General features: G+C 49.4%; 1 protein-coding gene across 3 annotated transcripts in view; it reads left to right on the top strand.

Moving 5' to 3' along the window:
- LRRC20 (leucine rich repeat containing 20) overlaps positions 1-17,015 on the top strand; it is an 80,818-nt gene that overhangs the window by 6,003 nt on the left and 57,800 nt on the right. The window lies entirely within an intron of this gene.

The following is a 17,015-nucleotide window of genomic DNA, read 5'->3' as shown; positions in this document are numbered from 1 at the left end:
TTGAATTCAGCAGATATTTATTGATCATCTGCCCTGTGCAAGGGGCAGCAGGGGGTACAGTGCAGTTAGCTGCGTGTGCACATGCTAGTGTGTGCATGTGCGCATGTGTGTCTGTGTGTGCATGCACATCTGTGCACATGCTTGTGAGTGTGTGTGTATGCGTGTATTTATGTTTCGCTCACCAGAACCTGGCACCACCACAGGCATGTTGTGGGAACCAGGAGGCCTGGAGCACAGTCCTGCCTGGGGGATGATCATGCAGATGGACAGGTAGAATGTGGGTTAGGCCTTCGGTACATAAAAGGGATTTCACAGGCAATTTGGGGTGTGTGTGCCTGTGTGTGCCGATGTCTGTCTGTCTCATAAAGGAGCATCTATTTCCATGGTGGTTATTGCCTAGCTAAGACCCAGGGACTGGAAAGGTGGAGCATTTCTGTGAGCAGCTACTCATCAGGTGTGTCTGGAATGCAGGCTTCCACAGCAGGGAGTGGTGGTCCAGGAAGTGGAGGGACACCCAGCCTTCAAGATGCGCTTGGTCACTGCCTCTTCCAGGAACCCCTCCGCCCAGCCCTCTCCACTGCTTGATCCCTTCCTCCTCTGAGGCTCTCATTCAGCATCCTTGAAGGCAGGGACCCTGTGGTCATTTGCACGCCCCTGCCCCGCCAGCCTAGTACAGTGTCAGGCACTTTGGAAGCAGTAGAGGTGTTTGCTAAGGTGAGAGAGGCACCTCCTCTGTCAGCAAGCTCACTAAAGACTGAAGATTGTGGTTGGTGTTGGAGGGAAGTCTCTGGGGGAGCCCTTAGCTGGTGAGCTGATGGCTATGGGCCTCAGTGAGGGGACTCTGTGATCCTCCCCCAGTCCCCAGCATGGCTGGTCCAGGCTGTCTACCACTGAGACTGTGGGTGAGAGCCAGGCCTTGGGGCACATGGACCTGGATTTGAATCCCCATTCTGCTACCTACTGTCCTGGTACCTTAGCAGATGGCTTAACCTCTCTGAGCCTCTCTTCCTTCATGTATAAAATGGAGATGGGAACTGTGTCCACCTCATCAGGGTGGTTAGGAGTAATTGTCATGTTTATAAGGTGCTTAGCATGGAGGGAGCTCAATAATTTTTAATTTTTACTATTGTTATTAATATTATTTTTAATTTTTAATTTTTACTCATCCCTGAAAGCTGGTGGTAGGGCCTAAGTTTTCCCCTGTGCAAATAAATGTACCTCCTCCAGGTGTCAGTCAGCCAGGTCCCCACCGGCCCTGCTTCTAATTGCTTCTGAATAGGGAGTTCAGAGCAAATTGACAGCTCAGATCAAATTGACCACCACCATGTCTGAGTTTGGAACCCTGACTGTCTGGCACCAGAGCCTGAGCCCGTTCCCTACCATGCAGCCCTGGAGTAGGGGTGAATGGTTGGTGATCACCAAGTTATGAGTGCAGCAAAGCTCTAGTCAACTTGGGAGAATCTTTAGCCATGGCAATCTTGCCTGAAGCCCAAGACTTCCATGTGGAGGGACTGGGCCTTAAGGTTAGGGTTGAGCAATAGGGAGTCTTTGTGCCTCTGCAGTGGCCAGAGAAGTCAAATATCAAACCAGGCTACTGTGGGAAGTAGCCACCCTTGGAAAGTGGAGCTGACCAGGCTCATACAATCTAAGGGGGCTGGAGTCTAAGCAGTCAGTAAGTATTGAGTACCTGCTGTGTACAAGGTACGATGGAGGCTCCCAGGGATGTGTGCTGTAAAGTCCTGGACCTGAGACCAGCCTACCACCTAGGAGACAGTGTAGGATCCATGCTAAGCTGTGTCATATGGACCACAGGTTGTCATAATTCAGAGATAGGAGATGTTGCTGGGTGCTGACGTAGTCCAGGAAGGCTTTCTGGAGGAGGTGGGAATTGAACTGGGTCTTGAAAGATAGGTGAAGTAACTCTACATGGTTCTCATGTAAAATAGCAAACAATCTGAAGCAGCCTAAACATCTAGCACCAGAAAATTGCTTAAATAAATTTTGTCACAGCCACACAATGCCATTTATGTAGCCACTAACAATGGTACATGACATTTCGTTGTATGCTTGAATAGACTGGCACATTGTCTTGTATAACATGAATTGGAAAAAACCAAGGATTCTAAACTGTATATAGAGTAAGATACCAATTACGTTAAACATGTGTGTGTATATGTAGAAAAGAAAACAGAAGGAAATAAAACAAGATAGAAATGGGAGTTAGAAAGTACTATTCTGCATTTTTTAATGTTGTACAATGAATGTATGACACTTAAAATTAGAGAATAGATTTTAGATAAGGGACAACCTGCTGCTCTAGAAGGTGGAAATAAAACACGTGTCCCAGCAACAGTCGAGAGTTCAGGGGTAGCTCCTTCTGGAAGCCCAGGACCCTGGGAGAGACGTGGGTTTCCCTGGCTCCTCCCTTTGTGCTGGCCCCCCTCCCCCCTCCAGTGTGCAGGCCTGGCAGGGTGGCCACTGCAAGTCGCAGGTGCATTGCTGCAGAGTGTGAGATCCCCTGTAGAGACTGGGCTGGAAGAGCTCGGTTACAGGCTTGCTCTCACCTTACTCAGGTGGGTAACCCTGCTAAGCACCGCTCACACTCCTCTAGCAGTCCCCGGGCACCTCCGTGGCACTGGAGCCAGGCTCGCTCCTCCTGTAACCTGAGCCTGGGTCCCAGCCCTTCTCACCCGCCTCCAGGCTTCTGCATCCCCAGAAGTGGGCTCCTTTCCATCTGGCCCAGTAGGCCCTCGGCTTGGGTGGAAGCCGCTTTCCTGGCAGCCCCTCACCCCTCTTGGGCACCATCGTTAGACTCTTCTAACCACCAGCCTGCAGAGTTGAGAACTCTGCACTGTACTCAGCCTCCCTCCCCTGAACCAGGCTTTCCTGCCTACTGCCTACTGTCTCCAGAGTGAGCGGCTTTCCCTCCGTCTGGGGTTCCCTGGGTCCTGTGCTCCTGAGTGGCCCCAGCCTGCCCTCACATTCCCTCCAGCCAGGCCAGGCCTGCCCTCACATTCCCTCCAGCCAGGCCCTGCACCCCACTGCCTCCAGGGCAAAGGCTCCTAGGTCTGCTGTGTGCTTTGGGGATGACTTTAAAGCATGATTGTTACTGCAAAGGAGTGTGTGAGATTAGAGAGGCGTGGGACCAGGCAGGAAGAACGGACATGCCCGGCTGGGACAGAGGCGCTGCCCAGGTGGCAAAAGGAGAGACCAACAAGCTCTGGGAAGGGAGGAACCAGCCTTTATCTGGGGCCTGCTGTGTGTCAGGCTGCTGGGCTGGGCATGTTCACGTTCCATATCTTTTATTCCTCTCTGAAGCCTTTTGTACTTCCTGACTCTGAGGATTCCTGTCTGGGTGCATTTCTAAAAAATTCCAAGCCGTTAGCCCATGGCACTCTGCTCTCCCCATCCCGTCTTTTTTTGGAGGCAGGGTCTGGTTGTCACCCAGGCTGGAGTACAGTGGCAGGATCACAGCTCACTGCAGCCTCGAACTCCTGGGCTCAAGAGATCCTCCCATCTCAGCCTCCCAAAATATAAGGATTACAGGTGTGACCTTTTCTCTATTTTTGAACCCTGGGGCTTGCCATTATTATTATACCAGAAATCGTTGTAAACACTTTACTGGTTTTGACTTGCTTAATCTTCATGATAACCCTCTGACAAAGGTGACATTAATATCCCCATTTTACAGATGAAGAAACAAAGTTATGAAACATTTTTTTTCATCCAGTGTTTCAAAGTGTTTTGTTGCATAAGGGTATTCAACTTACCTCCTCTACTGTGTTGCTTTTGCAGTAGTTTCCTCTGTTTGATAGATGCTGGAGCTATACTGAGTGGACCAGTGACTTTGCTGTTGACACAGCTGCTTAGAGGTGGAGCCAGAGCTCACCCCAGGTCTGTGGGGTGCACAGCCCTGCCTTCCTTGTGCACCCTGCTGCCCTCATTTAAGGGGTGGGGCAGAGAGACCCGAAGGACCTGAAGTTCCCTCCTCCTGCTCACACACCTGCCTCTCCTCCCAGGTCTGCTCAGAACCACAGTGGGCCCACCGTGTTCCTTGAAAAGGAGGAAAATAACCACAGGTGAACATCTACCATCGTACCTAATATTTACATCATTGTTAGGATGTCTCCAGTGGTAATGAGAGGATAGGGACAGCCCCCACGGGCTGTTTCTATGGAGCGCTGTCACTCGGTCAGTTCCTCCACTCCTGCAGGTGTTCTAAAGGGTGGGTCCTGAATAACCAGCATCAGGATTGTATGGATCATTCGAGCTCAGGAGTTCGAGACCAGACTGAGCAAGAGTGAGACCCTGTCTCTACTAAAAATAGAAGGAAATTAGCTGGACAACTAAAAAAAAAAAAAAATATATATATATATATATATATATTAGCTGAGCATGGTGGTGCATGCCTGTAGTCCCAGCTACTTGGGAGGCTGAGGCAGAAGAATTGCTTGAGCTCAGGAGTTTGAGGTTGCCGTGAGCTAGGCTGACACCACAGCACTCTAGCTTGGGCAACAGAGTGAGACTGTGTCTCAAAAATAAACAAATAAATAAATAAAAAATGAATGCAGGTTTATGGGTTCTCCAGAGCTTTGAAAACAGAATCCCTGGCGGTGGCTCACGCCTGTAATCCTAGCACTATGGGAGACTGAGGTAGGCAGATCACTTGAGGTCAGGAGTTCGAAACCAGCCTGAGCAAGAGCAATACCCTGTCTCTACTAAAAATAGAAAGAAATTAATTGGCGAACTAATATATATAGAAAAAATTAGCCAGGCATGGTGGCGCATGCCTGTAGTCCCAGCTACTTGGGAGGCTGAGGCAGGAGGATCACTTAAGCCCAGGAATTTGAGGTTGCTGTGAGCTAGGCTGATGCCACGGCACTCACTCTAGCCTGGGCAACAAAGTGAGACTCTGTCTCAAAAAAAAAAAAAAAAAAGAAAAAGAAAACAGAACCCCTGAGGCTGGGGCCTGGTGGACTGCATATTAGTAAGCTTCCAGATGCTTCTGCCAGGACTTGAACTTATTTGTTTTATCAAGTTATTATCTATATAAACAAAATTTACCCTCTTAGTATATGATTCTATGAATTTTGACAAACACATCTAATCATGTAACTCTCACCATAACAAGATTTAGAACCTTTTTATTACCTCCAAAAAGTCCCTCATGCTCCTTGGCAGTCAAATCCTCCTTGAACCCCAAGGACCTCGGAGTCACTGGTCTATTTTCCATCCTTATGGTTTGCCTTTTCTGGAATATAATGCAGATGGAATCATACAGAACATAACCTTTTTTGTTGTTGTTGTTGTTTTCTTGAGACAGAGTCTCACTTTGTTGCCCAGGCTAGAGTGAGTGCCATGGCATCAACCTAGCTCACAGCAACCTCAAACTCCTGGGCTTAAGTGATCCTCCTGCCTCAGCCTCCTGAGTAGCTGGGACTATGTGCATGCGCCACCACGCCCAGCTAATTTTTTCTATATATTTTTATTTGGCCAATTAATTTCTTTCTATTTTTAGTAGAAACGGGGTCTCACTCTTGCTTAGGCTGGTTTCGAACTCCTGACCTCAAGCAATCCGCCCGCCTCGGCCTCCCAGAGTGATAGGATTACAGGCGTGAGCCACCGCACCCAGCCTGAACATAACCTTTTGAGCCTGGCTTCTTTTACTTTAGCGTCACATATTTGGGATTCATCCATGTTTTGGGTGAATCAGTAGTTCGTTCCTTTCATTGCGGAATAGAATTACATTGTGTGATGCACCACGATCTGTTTATCCAGCCATCTGTTAAAGGACATTTGGATTGTTTCCAGGTTTTGTTGTTGTTGAGACAGAGTCTTGCTCTGTCACCCCAGCTAGAGTGCAGTGGTGTCATGGTAGCTCAGTGCAACCTCCAACTCCTAGGCTCACGCAATCCTTTGGCTCAGCCTTCCCAGTAGCTGGGACAACAGGCACTGCCAGGACACCTGGCTGATTTTTCTATTTTTAGTAGAGATGGGGTCTCACTCCTGCTCAGGCTGCTCTCAAACTCCCGAGCTCAAGTGATCCTCCCTCCTCGGCCTCCCAGAGTGCTAGGATTATAGGCGTGAACCACCATGCCTGGCCATTTCTAGTTTTATAACACCACAAATAAAGCCTATAAACATTTACATGTAGGTTTTTGTGTGAAGCAAAGTTTTTATTTCTTTTGGTTAGATACATAGGTGTGGGATTGCTGGGTTGTACCATTTTCCCTCCATATCTATGGGGGATTGGTTCCAAGACTCCCTTGGATACCAAAATTCCAAGATGCTCAAGTCCCTTATATAAAATGGTATATTATTTGTGTATAACCTGTGCACATCCACCCATATACTTTAAATCATCTCTAGATTATTATACCTAATACAATGTAAATGCTATGTAAACAGTTGTTACACTGTATCATTTAATTTGTATTATTTATTTTCAAATATGTTTTGATCCGTGGTTGGTTGAATCCTTGGATGTGGAACTTGTGGACACAGAAGGCCACTGTATGTATTAAGTGTATGTTTGACAGTATAAGAAACTGCCACACTCTTTTCCAAAATGTTGAGAGTTCTAATTCCTTCATGTTCTCTTCAACATTCAGTATGGTTTTTAACTTCATACATTCTTATAGGGTGTAATAGTCTCTCATTGTGGTTTTAGTGTATAGTTCTATGACAACAAAATAATGTTGAACATCTTTTCATGTGCTTTCTGGCCATGTGTCTTTGATGAAATGTCTATTCAAATCTTTTGCCCATTAAAAAAATTTAGTTTTCATTCTTTCTTTTGTTTGTTTTTTTGAGACAGGGTCTCATTGTGTTGCCCAGGCTGGTATGCAGTGGCTATTTAAACACCTGTGTCTCTTCCCAGGCCTGCTCAGAACCACAGTGGGCCCATGTGATCATTAGCAAACTATAGTCTCAAATTCCTAGGCTCAAGCAATCCTCCTGCCTCAGCCTCCCAAGTACCTGGGACTATAGGCTCCAGTGGCTTCATTTTCTTATTAATTTTTTTTTTGTTTTTGAGACAGAGTCTCACTTTGTTGCCCAGGCTAGAGTGAGTGCCATGGTGTCAGCCTAGCTCACAGCAACCTCAAACTCCTGGGCTCAGGCAATCCTACTGCTTCCGCCTCCTGAGTTGCCGGGACTACAGGCATGCGCCACCATGCCCGGCTAATTTTTTCTATATATATTAGTTCGCCAATTACTTTCTTTCTATTTTTAGTAGAGACAGGGTCTTGCTCTTGCTCAGGTTGGTTTCAAACTCCTGACCTCGAGCAATCCGCCCGCCTCGGCCTCCCAGAGTGCTAGGATTACAGGCGTGAGCCACCGCGCCCAGCCTCTTGTTACGTTTTAAAAGCTCTTTATATATTCTGGATGCAAATTCTTTATCAGATATGTGTTTTGCTAGTATGTTTTCCAGCATGTGCCTTGTCTTTTATTCCCTTAACAGTATCTTTTGAGGAGCAGATATTTTTAACTTTTATTTATTTATTATTTTTTAGAGACAAGGTCTCACTATGTTGCCCACGTTGGAGTGCAATAACGTCATCGTAGCTCACTGCAGCCTCAAATTCCTGGGCTTAGACAATCCTCCCACCTCAGCCTCCCAAGTAGCTGGAGCTACAAGTGCATGCCACCACACCTGGCTCCTATTTTTAATTTTGATGAAGTCCAGTTTATCATTTCTTTTCTTTTATAGATGGTACTTTTGGTGTTGTCTCTGAGCAATCTTTGCCAAACACAATGTCACAAGATTTCCTCCTGTCAGGGTCATCTGGGTATTGGTTAAACATACATGCATGTGGGCCCCACTCTAGAGTTTTAAAAGTAGGATCTCAGAGGGTGGGCCTATCGACCTGCATTTTAACATGAACTTTGTTTTTTTTTCTTTCCCACTATTTGGGTGACATTAACATGAACTTGATATGATTCTTCCCTGCCTTGAATTTTGAGAATCACTGGCTTACTATTTACAACTTGGAGCTTCCTTTTCCTGGTGTCTTCTGTGGGGCAGGGCAGGGGCGTTGCCCGCAGGCCTCTGTGTGTGAGTGAGAGGGTGAATGGATGTGGATACGGGTATGATGTGTTTCAGGGAGGGGCCTGCACACGAGGCTGGGAGCTGTGAAGTCATCTGGAGCAGGGGGAGGAGGGGTGTGCCTCCTGTACCTCCCTCTCTCCCATTCTCTCCTCTGCTTGCCCAGTGCTTTCCTTTTGCACTTACCAGCAGATGGCACCCTGTCACCAGCCCAGCAGGGGACAGGAAGCTGGCTGAGCCCGGGACCTGAGTGGGCTGTTGCCTGGTGTGAGAGCCCAGGCCCTGACCTGGGCTCCCACTCCCTGTCTGGTTTCCTTCCTGCGTTACATTCCTGTCTGGCCCCCGCAGGCACCTGACTTTGCAACCTCTTTCTTTCTTTTTTTTTTTTTTTTTTGAGACAGAGTCTCGCTTTGTTGCACAGGCTAGAGTGAGTGCCGCGGCGTCAGCCTAGCTCACAGCAACCTCAAACTCCTGGGCTCAAGCAATCCTTCTGCCTCAGCCTCCCGAGTAGCTGGGACTACAGGCATGCGCCACCACGCCCGGCTAATTTTATATATATATATTAGTTGGCCAATTAATTTCTTTCTATTTATAGTAGAGACGGGGTCTCACTCTTGCTCAGGCTGGTTTCGAACTCCTGACCTCGAGCAATCCGCCCGCCTCGGCCTCCCAGAGTGCTAGGATTACAGGCTTGAGCCACCGCGCCCGGCCTGCAACCTCTTTCTTGAACATGGCTACTCAGGAAGCCTCCACTGAAGCAGGACCAGATCTTTTCTTGGTTTAGAAACTGCCATTGGCTCCTTTTTCAACAAACACACATTGAGCACCTGCTATGTGTGCCCTGCCCAGAGGACCCAAGTGCCCTGGGAATGCCCAGTCTGGAGGGGGAGGCAGACTCTCTCACACACACATACCCCGAGGGAGGGAGAAGCCAGGGGCTGTGGTTGGAGCAGCATTTCTGGCCCGATGGGGTAGGGTCTTGGCCCTCTAGGGCCTTAGTGACCTGCAGTTCCTGGTGCAGGGCTGAGCAGGCTGGCACCTGCCAGGGGTGAGGGGGACTGCCCTGTCTCTCAGCCTGGGGAGTCCTGAAGGCCAGCCCAGCCCTGAGGGTGTGGAGGCGGGAATGGACTCTCACACAAGGCTGCCTGTCTCTGTCCACCACAAGGGCTGAGGCCTCAGATCTGCCATCCTTGGCTCCCTGTCTCTCTGGAGAAGCAGGGGGGATTCGGCAGGCGGGGAGGGGACAGAGGTACCCACTGGAGAGCCCGTGCTGCTCTTCCAGGTGGACTCCGAGTTCACGTGTGGATTCTGCTGTCTCCCAACTCTGCTCCCTGCATGGTGTGCTATGAAGGGGTGACTGGAAGCTTTTGCCTAAAATGCCTTCTCGGGATGTGCTCTCTCTGGATTAGGGGGTCCCAGGAGGCCAAGAATGACCTTCTCCTTCTTGTCTCCTGTGCCCCTTGGAGAGGACTTTTTACACTTGAGGGGTCAGTATATATTTGAGAGAAGGCTTTGCAGCCCTAGGCTGGTGTTTCTCAATCTTGGCACTATTGACTTTTTGGGCTGGATAATTCTTTGTGGTGGGGGCTGTTCTGTGCATTGTAGGATGTTTAGCAATATCCCTAGCCTCTACCCACTATTTGCTAGTTGTCTTAGTCCATTCAGGCTGTTATAACAAAATACCATACACTGGGTAGTTTATAAACAGTAGAAATTTATTTCTCACAGGCTGGGGGCTGGGAAGCCCAAGATCGAGGCGCTGGCAGGCTTGGTGTATAGTGAAGGGTCCGATTCCTGGCTCCTAGACAGCTGTCTTCTCGCCCATGTCCTCCCGTGGTAGAAGTGGGGAGGGACCTCTCTGGGGTCTCTTCTATAAGGACACTAGTCCATTCATGGCGGCTCTACCCTCATGACCTAATCACCTCCCAGGCCCCAAATGCTCTCATATTGGGGATTAGATTAGGTTTGGTTTTTTTTTTTTTTTAGAAGTGGGGTCTCTGTTTTTTGGAAGTATGGTCTCACTATGTTGCCCAGTCTGGAGTGCAGTGGCTATTTACAGATGCAGTCCCCCTGCTGATGAGCATGAGAGTTTTGACCTACTTCCTTTCCATCCTGGAAAGGGCTGGTTCACCCCTCCTTACGTAACCTGGTGGTCCCCTGTACTACCAAAGAGTTCACCATATTGATGCCGAACTTAGTGCAGACATCTGGTGGGCACAGTGCGAGATAGCCCAGAACTCCCGGGCTCAAGCGATCCTCCTGCCTCAGCCTCCCAAGTAGTTGGGAGGTGCAATAGCCTGCACCACCACGCCTGGCTAATTTTTCTATATTTTGTAGAGATGGGTCTCGTTCAAACTGGTCTCGAACTCTTGCCCTCAAGTGATCCTCCCGCCTCAGCCTCCCAGAGTGCTAGGATTACAGGTGTGAGCCACCATGCCGGACCTAAATTATTCTTTAGAGAGGCCCCCAGACCTTCCTAATTGGCCTTCACAACCATTTTTCTTTTTTAAAACAAAGCTGTGAAAATTTAAGTACAGGTAGGAAAGTACATAAAGCAATACACACAGTTCAGATATTTACAAAACAAACACTAGACATAGAACATCACCGCAATCCCCAGTAGTCTTCCCACCCCCAGAGGTAACCAGTAACCTCACTGTTGCGATGAACTTTTCCTTAGTTTTTGCTTTTTTCAGTTTTACCATCCGTATATGCACCTCTAAGCAATATAGCTTAGCTTGGTTTGTTTTTATACCTCATGTGCATGTATTTATGATGTATGATGATGTCTTTGATTCTGTTGATTTACTGCCCAGCCTTATGACTGTGGGACTTTTTCATGTGGTGCTTATAGCTATAGTGTTTTTTTTTTTTTTTTTTTGAGACAGAGTCTCGCTTTGTTGCCCAGGCTAGAGTGAGTGCCATGGTGTCAGCCTAGCTCACAGCAACCTCAAACTCCTGGGCTCAAGCAATCCTTCTGCCTCAGCCTCCCGAGTAGCTGGGACTACAGGCATGAGCCACCATGCCCGGCTAATTTTTTTTTTTTATATATATATATCAGTTGGCCAATTAGTTTCTTTCTATTTATAGTAGAGACGGGGTCTCGCTCTTGCTCAGGCTGGTTTTGAACTCCTGACCTTGAGCAATCCGCCCGCCTCGGCCTCCCAAGAGCTAGGATTACAGGCGTGAGCCACCGCGCCCGGCCAGCTATAGTGTTTTTATTTTTTCTGAGAAAAAGTGAGTTTTTAATTATCTTGTGAATCTACTTAGAAAAACACACACAAGTTACGTTCACAACTATAAATTTAAACCTTTTGCACTAAAAAAAACCACCAAACAACAGACACAAAACCACAGGCATGAACTGTAAACCTGTGTTAATTGTAGACTGGTCTTAAGGTCGGTTCTTAGCAGTAATTCGGTATTTTCCTCCTTGGCAATGGCAGCGTTTTAGCACCAGGTGATCTCCCAGAGGTGCTGCAGTGACTGCGGCTGCCAGTAGAGGGAGATGCTCCCACACGCCACTTCACACGGGGTCCACTCTCACACCCACCCAGGCAGGAGGCAGCTGGAGACAGGGCCACACGGTGACTGTCAGGGCCATGGAAACAGGACGGGGCGCGCAGTCCGCACCTCTCTCTTGTAGTGCACTCATAGAAAAAAGGCCAGCTCTCGCTCCTCGGCGTGCTCTAGTCCTCAGACTTTAATACCATGACTTAGAAGACGCAGGTGTTATTGCCTAAATATCACTCTATACGTTTCCATCAGTGTTCAGGATCAACTCCATTGCACAGATGTAGCCCAGTTTGCTGGTCCCTGCCACTGTTGTGACATACAGGGCCGTGAGGAGCAGCGCTGCCGTGGCTCTTCTTGTGTGCATCCCTGGCACACGTGTGGACGTGCTTCTCTAAGGAGATGTCTGAGCTGTGGCATCTTCTAGGGGACGAGCATCCTCCAGGAAAAGTGTCACTCAGGCTGGCTGGGGCACTGGCTGGTGGTGGCATTGTGGGGACAGGGAGAGCCCGTGAGTGGTAGATACCCAGGGCACCTGAGGGCCCTTGGATCCACGCCAGGAGAGGCCTGTGGGGTAGTAGAGGGAGCCCTGGCCTGGGCTGGACTTGAATCTCAGCTCATTTTCGGACATGCTGGGTGACCTCGGCAGTCACTTTATATCTCTCTGGATCAGCCTCTTTTGTCAAAGAAAGGGGCCAGGGACCAGCCTGTTCTCCAGGCCACCCCTGGACGTGGGCATTTTCTGGCCTTGGGGTTCTGGAGAGAGAATGGCCATGGGCACCGGCTGTGGCTCCAGAGGTGCTCCATAAATGCTTGGGGAGCTCAGGAGGTTGACGTCTGGCAGGGGTGCCAGGGCAGAGACAGGCGTGTAGGTGAGACCCCAGCGGGGTGGCGGCTGAGGGTGTTATTTGGAGGCAAATCACCAGCTTGGAAAGGAAAATTGTTAGCACTTTCCAAGAGCCGTATTGTTTCCCTGGTGGCAAATTGGTCCAAGGCAGCGGCTTGTGGGGCAGAAGTGAAGGGCCTGGGTCTGGGCTGGCTCCCTCATTTCAGAGGCCACTGGCTCTGTCAGTGTCCTCCCACCCCCCCACCCAGAGCACCTGTGGAGTCCTGACTGCTTCGGACCTGGCCTGAGAGCAGCCGATTGCCGGGAAGGTGGACACGAGTGCTGCGTCCAGGCAGGTGGGCCAGGAGAGGGCTGGGCGGGGGTTTCTAGCAAACCTTACACACCTTGCCTTGGTCTCTTTGTGCCCAGGTCAGCGTGGGGCTCCGTGGGCCTGTCTGGACCCCACATCTTGCTGTGAAGGGAGAAGACAGCTCGGTATTGAAAGGCAGCTCTTGGGATGGAGAGAGAACAAATTTGTCCTCTGGCTCCAGCCTTCGTGTTTATACTCAGAGAAATGATTTAAAAAATAATGTGTTTAATTAAAAAGCAGTAGGTAATCCATGTGCCTAGGGTGTAAACCATGCGGTGCAGAGGGGTAAACAGCTTGCACCCACCTGTGCTCTGGTCCCCTGGTCCCTTCCTCCCCGGCACAGTGTCTTGTGGAAGAGAGAAGCAGTTGCGAGGCCCTGTGGGCTAGGCTGGCCGGCTCTGGAATTGCTGCAGGTGAGGGTGGCCGGCTGGTGTCCTGAGGCTTGTTCAGTTTACAGCAGTGGTGGGATAGACCCTAAAGCCCTATGGATGTGGCTCAAGTCTCTCCTTTGGGGGTCCCTCAGTCCTTCTAGAGCTTTGAAAGCATCAGTGGCCATAAGCCCCACCATCCCTGTTCTAGCTGCGCTGTGGACCTTAGACTTCTGGGGGGAGGAAGGGTGAGAGTAAAGGTCAGTGGTGGGTGGCCTATTCTGTGGGCTCCCTGTCACTGCTATGCCACCCGGCCAAGGGCTCAATACACTTGTACGAATGAATGAATCTCTTATCCCCCGTGGGTACAAATCACTCGGTTTTCTCTTAGTTCTCTCCCCTTCTCATTCTCCGCAAATCGCCCCACATGTGGGAACTGGTCCAACCCTGAGCTGTCTCCAAGAAGCCCAGTGGACAGTGGTCTCCGCACAGTGAGGAGATGGAGACCTGGACGCTGCAGGCACTGGTGGAGATGCCACCGCCCTGGAGGCCACTGGACAGAAAGATACTGAGTCAGGAGGAGTTCTGCTTTTACTGTCTCGAGTTGTGTGCGCACAGCACGTTGGTTTGGCATCCATGCTCGGGGATTTGCATGGAGCAGGTGGCATTTCAGCTGAACCCTGAAGGAAGACCAGGCTTAGGGCATGGGATGGAGAGAGGGAGGGGCATCCTAGGTGAAGGTATCTGTGTACACAAAGGCAGGGCAGCCAGTGGCGCATGCAGTGGCACGTGCCAGGAATAGCAAGGCTGTGACATAGAAGAGCAACGGGAGCTGAGGCAGGAGGGCCTATAGTTCACCGTAAGTAGTGTGTGCAACAAGGTCCTATCTCATGCCTGAAAAGTGAAAATCACATAGGGTCAAAATGACCCATGAAAAATAAGAGCTTGGGTTTATTGGATACCCACTATGGCCCTGCCCAACTGTCCCCGTCATTTCACATTCATCTCAGTCCATCCTTGCAACAACCCTGTGACTTATCATCATTCAGCCTTAGGAGGTAGCTGCCATTATTATCCCCATTTTACAGATGAGGAAACCGAGGCACAGAAAGGCTAAGCAGCTTCCCCAAGGCCACCCCTGCTCATTGTGGACAGGGAGGGGATTTGAACCCTAGCACAGTCTGTGTTCTTACCTCCGTGTTCACCAGCAGCCTGGGCGTAGGCTGTTGTTTTGCGGGTTGGGAACCAAGTCAAGTGGCTCGTTTGGGGATAGCAAGCCCTGTTGTAGAGAAATGCATATTTTCAGTCCTATGTGGCATCTGAATTCAATAAGTTAGTTGAGCTTGTGTGCTTAATCTGGAGGACAGTTTCTGGGCAGGAGAGTGACGTGATCTGGACTGGGTTTAGGAGGATCACTGCTGGGCGTAGAATGGATGTGAGACCAGTTGTAGGGAACCCAGGGAAGAATCAATTTGGCACCTTTTCTGTGTGCCAGGGCCTGTGTGGGCGTGGCCTTATCAGGAGGCGGGGCCAGTGGGAGGAGACATGTGAGGAAGGAGGGGCTGGGACAGGTAGGCAGTGATCAGTTGTGGGGGGCTTGATTGGTTATCAGGGGCGTACAGTTTGAAACCTGATCATGCCTTAACAAAACCAGAGAAGTCTGAGCTGTTTGGGCTGAATAAGGGGATTCTGGTGAGTTGAGGACCCCAAGGGACACCCATGAAGGAACTCACAGCAGGAGCCTGGAAATTTGGGTGCAGCCAGCTGGAAACGGATATTTCTGCAGAAGTGCCACTGCACCAGCGGGTCCCTGTCTGCCTCAGCCCCCACCTCGTGTTGGGGTGCATCCTTCACCCCCTTCTCACAGCACAGACTGGCAGGCACCCTGAGAAGCAGTGGCTAAGTAGTTCACCCCAGGTTGCCTGCCTGCTCTGTGTGTCACCAGCACTTGAAGCAGTGTTTTGGAAGGAGAAAAAAAATATTCTTTGAAACCACATGGATAATTATGTAGTTTCAAAAAGCATATGCTGGCAGAAGAATAAAAATGTTGTGGAGAGATCAGAGAGATAACCAGATAATTTTGAGGCATCAAAAGCTTGTGTTGCTCAAGTATGACAGTGTTAGCCTTGGGGCAGTGCTCTAAGGGGGCCGAGGAGTTTATTACAATCAAATGCTTCCTTTTTTTTTTTTTTTTTTTTTTTTTTTTTTTTTTTTTTTGAGACAGAGTCTCACTTTGTTGTCCAGGCTAGAGTGAGTGCCGTGGCGTCAGCCTAGCTCACAGCAACCTCAAACTCCTGGGCTTGAGTGATCCTTCTGCCTCAGCCTCCCGAGTAGCTGGGACTACAGGCATGCGCCACCATGCCCGGCTAATTTTTTTTTTTTTTTATATATATATCAGTTGGCCAATTAATTTCTTTCTATTTATAGTAGAGACGGGGTCTCGCTCTTGCTCAGGCTGGTTTTGAACTCCTGACCTTGAGCAATCCGCCCGCCTCGGCCTCCCAAGAGCTAGGATTACAGGCGTGAGCCACAGTTCTGGCATCTTCCTGCATTGTAAGTGTAAGCGGCTCTGGCTGATAGGAGGGAGGGAAGTGCGTGAAAGGGGGGTGGGGGGGGGTCCGGCCAAGCCATCGTTCTGGCTTCCAGCCCCACACAAGCCCCGAGCTGCTGCAAATGTAGTGACTCAGATGAAATCAGAGATCTCCTTCCCTTTACAGGTTAGGAAATTGTGGTCTATTCTGAGAGGCAGGTGCTGCGAAAGGTGATTATTATCCTCGAAGATGAAGCTGAATTTAAGATCCTTTTAATTGGCTCCTGCCTCATCTCCATTGACTGTTTTTTGCTAAGATGCATATTTTTGTTGCGCTCCAATTTATCCCGAAGATTCCTCATTTTGTCAGGTTCGCTCTGGCAAACATTTATTCACCATGTGCCATGTCTGCCAGTGTGCTGCTCTGCAGAGGGTGGGATGGGAAGGTGACAGAGGGAGGAGGGAGCTAATTGCTGAGCTCTGGCAGGTGTGTCATTAAGCTGTTCTTGCTGTGATTTCTATACAGATAGTCCTTTCCCCAGATCTTTGCATGCCCTGATCTTTTTTGTTCTTGTCTCAGCTAAATGTCACTTCCTTCAAGAAGCCCTCCCTGACCACCCTAGTAAGGGTTGCCACTTCAGTTACTGGCTCTCCCATTTTGTTTTTTTGAGGGCATCTGTCACTGCTTGACATTCTCTCAAGTATTAGTCTCTGTGCTAAGTGTCCTTCGCACTAGAGTGTAAGTTCCTTGGGGGCAGGGACTCTGTCTTGCTCACTACCCTGTCCTCGGGCAGCTCTGGCACTGTAGTGGGTCCCCAGGAAGTATCTGTCTAAGGAATGATTGCATCTGATTTTCTCAACAGTTATGGAGAGGCGGTATTTTCACATCACTCATAGAAGGGGAAACTGAGGCTCCACTGGCTGCAGTGGTTTGCCTGGATTCTCATCGCCAGCAAATCTTGTGCTGGAATTTGAACTTGAGTCTGTTGGTCTCCTGTGCCCTCTTTAACATGCCACCCACCCCAGTGGGACCTAATTCCTGCCCTCGGGGACTCGGCTCTGCCAAGAAGAGACAAACGAATTAACAACTCTCCTGTGAGATACAACAGAACAGGGGCCGACAGAGCCAGCAGAAATGCAGTGGGAGTTCAAAGGCAAAACAATTATGTTAGTTGAAGATGTGAGCAAAGGCTTTGTGGAGAGGAGGCATTTAATGCGGTGTTGATGGGAGTGTTTCAGGATAAGGGAGGACATTCTACTTAACAGCAACAGCAAAAATACAGAGGTGGGAAAATAAAGGGAATCGCAGGGAAGCAAGAGCAGCCTGGCTCAGCTTGGTAGAGAGTGGCAACAGGGACGTC

The sequence above is a fragment of the Microcebus murinus genome, chromosome 14 (assembly GCF_040939455.1).
Source record: "Microcebus murinus isolate Inina chromosome 14, M.murinus_Inina_mat1.0, whole genome shotgun sequence".
Classification (NCBI taxonomy): Eukaryota; Metazoa; Chordata; class Mammalia; order Primates; family Cheirogaleidae; genus Microcebus; species Microcebus murinus.
The sequence above is the reverse complement of the archived record's forward strand: the minus strand, read 5'-3'. Positions and strand labels throughout refer to the sequence as shown.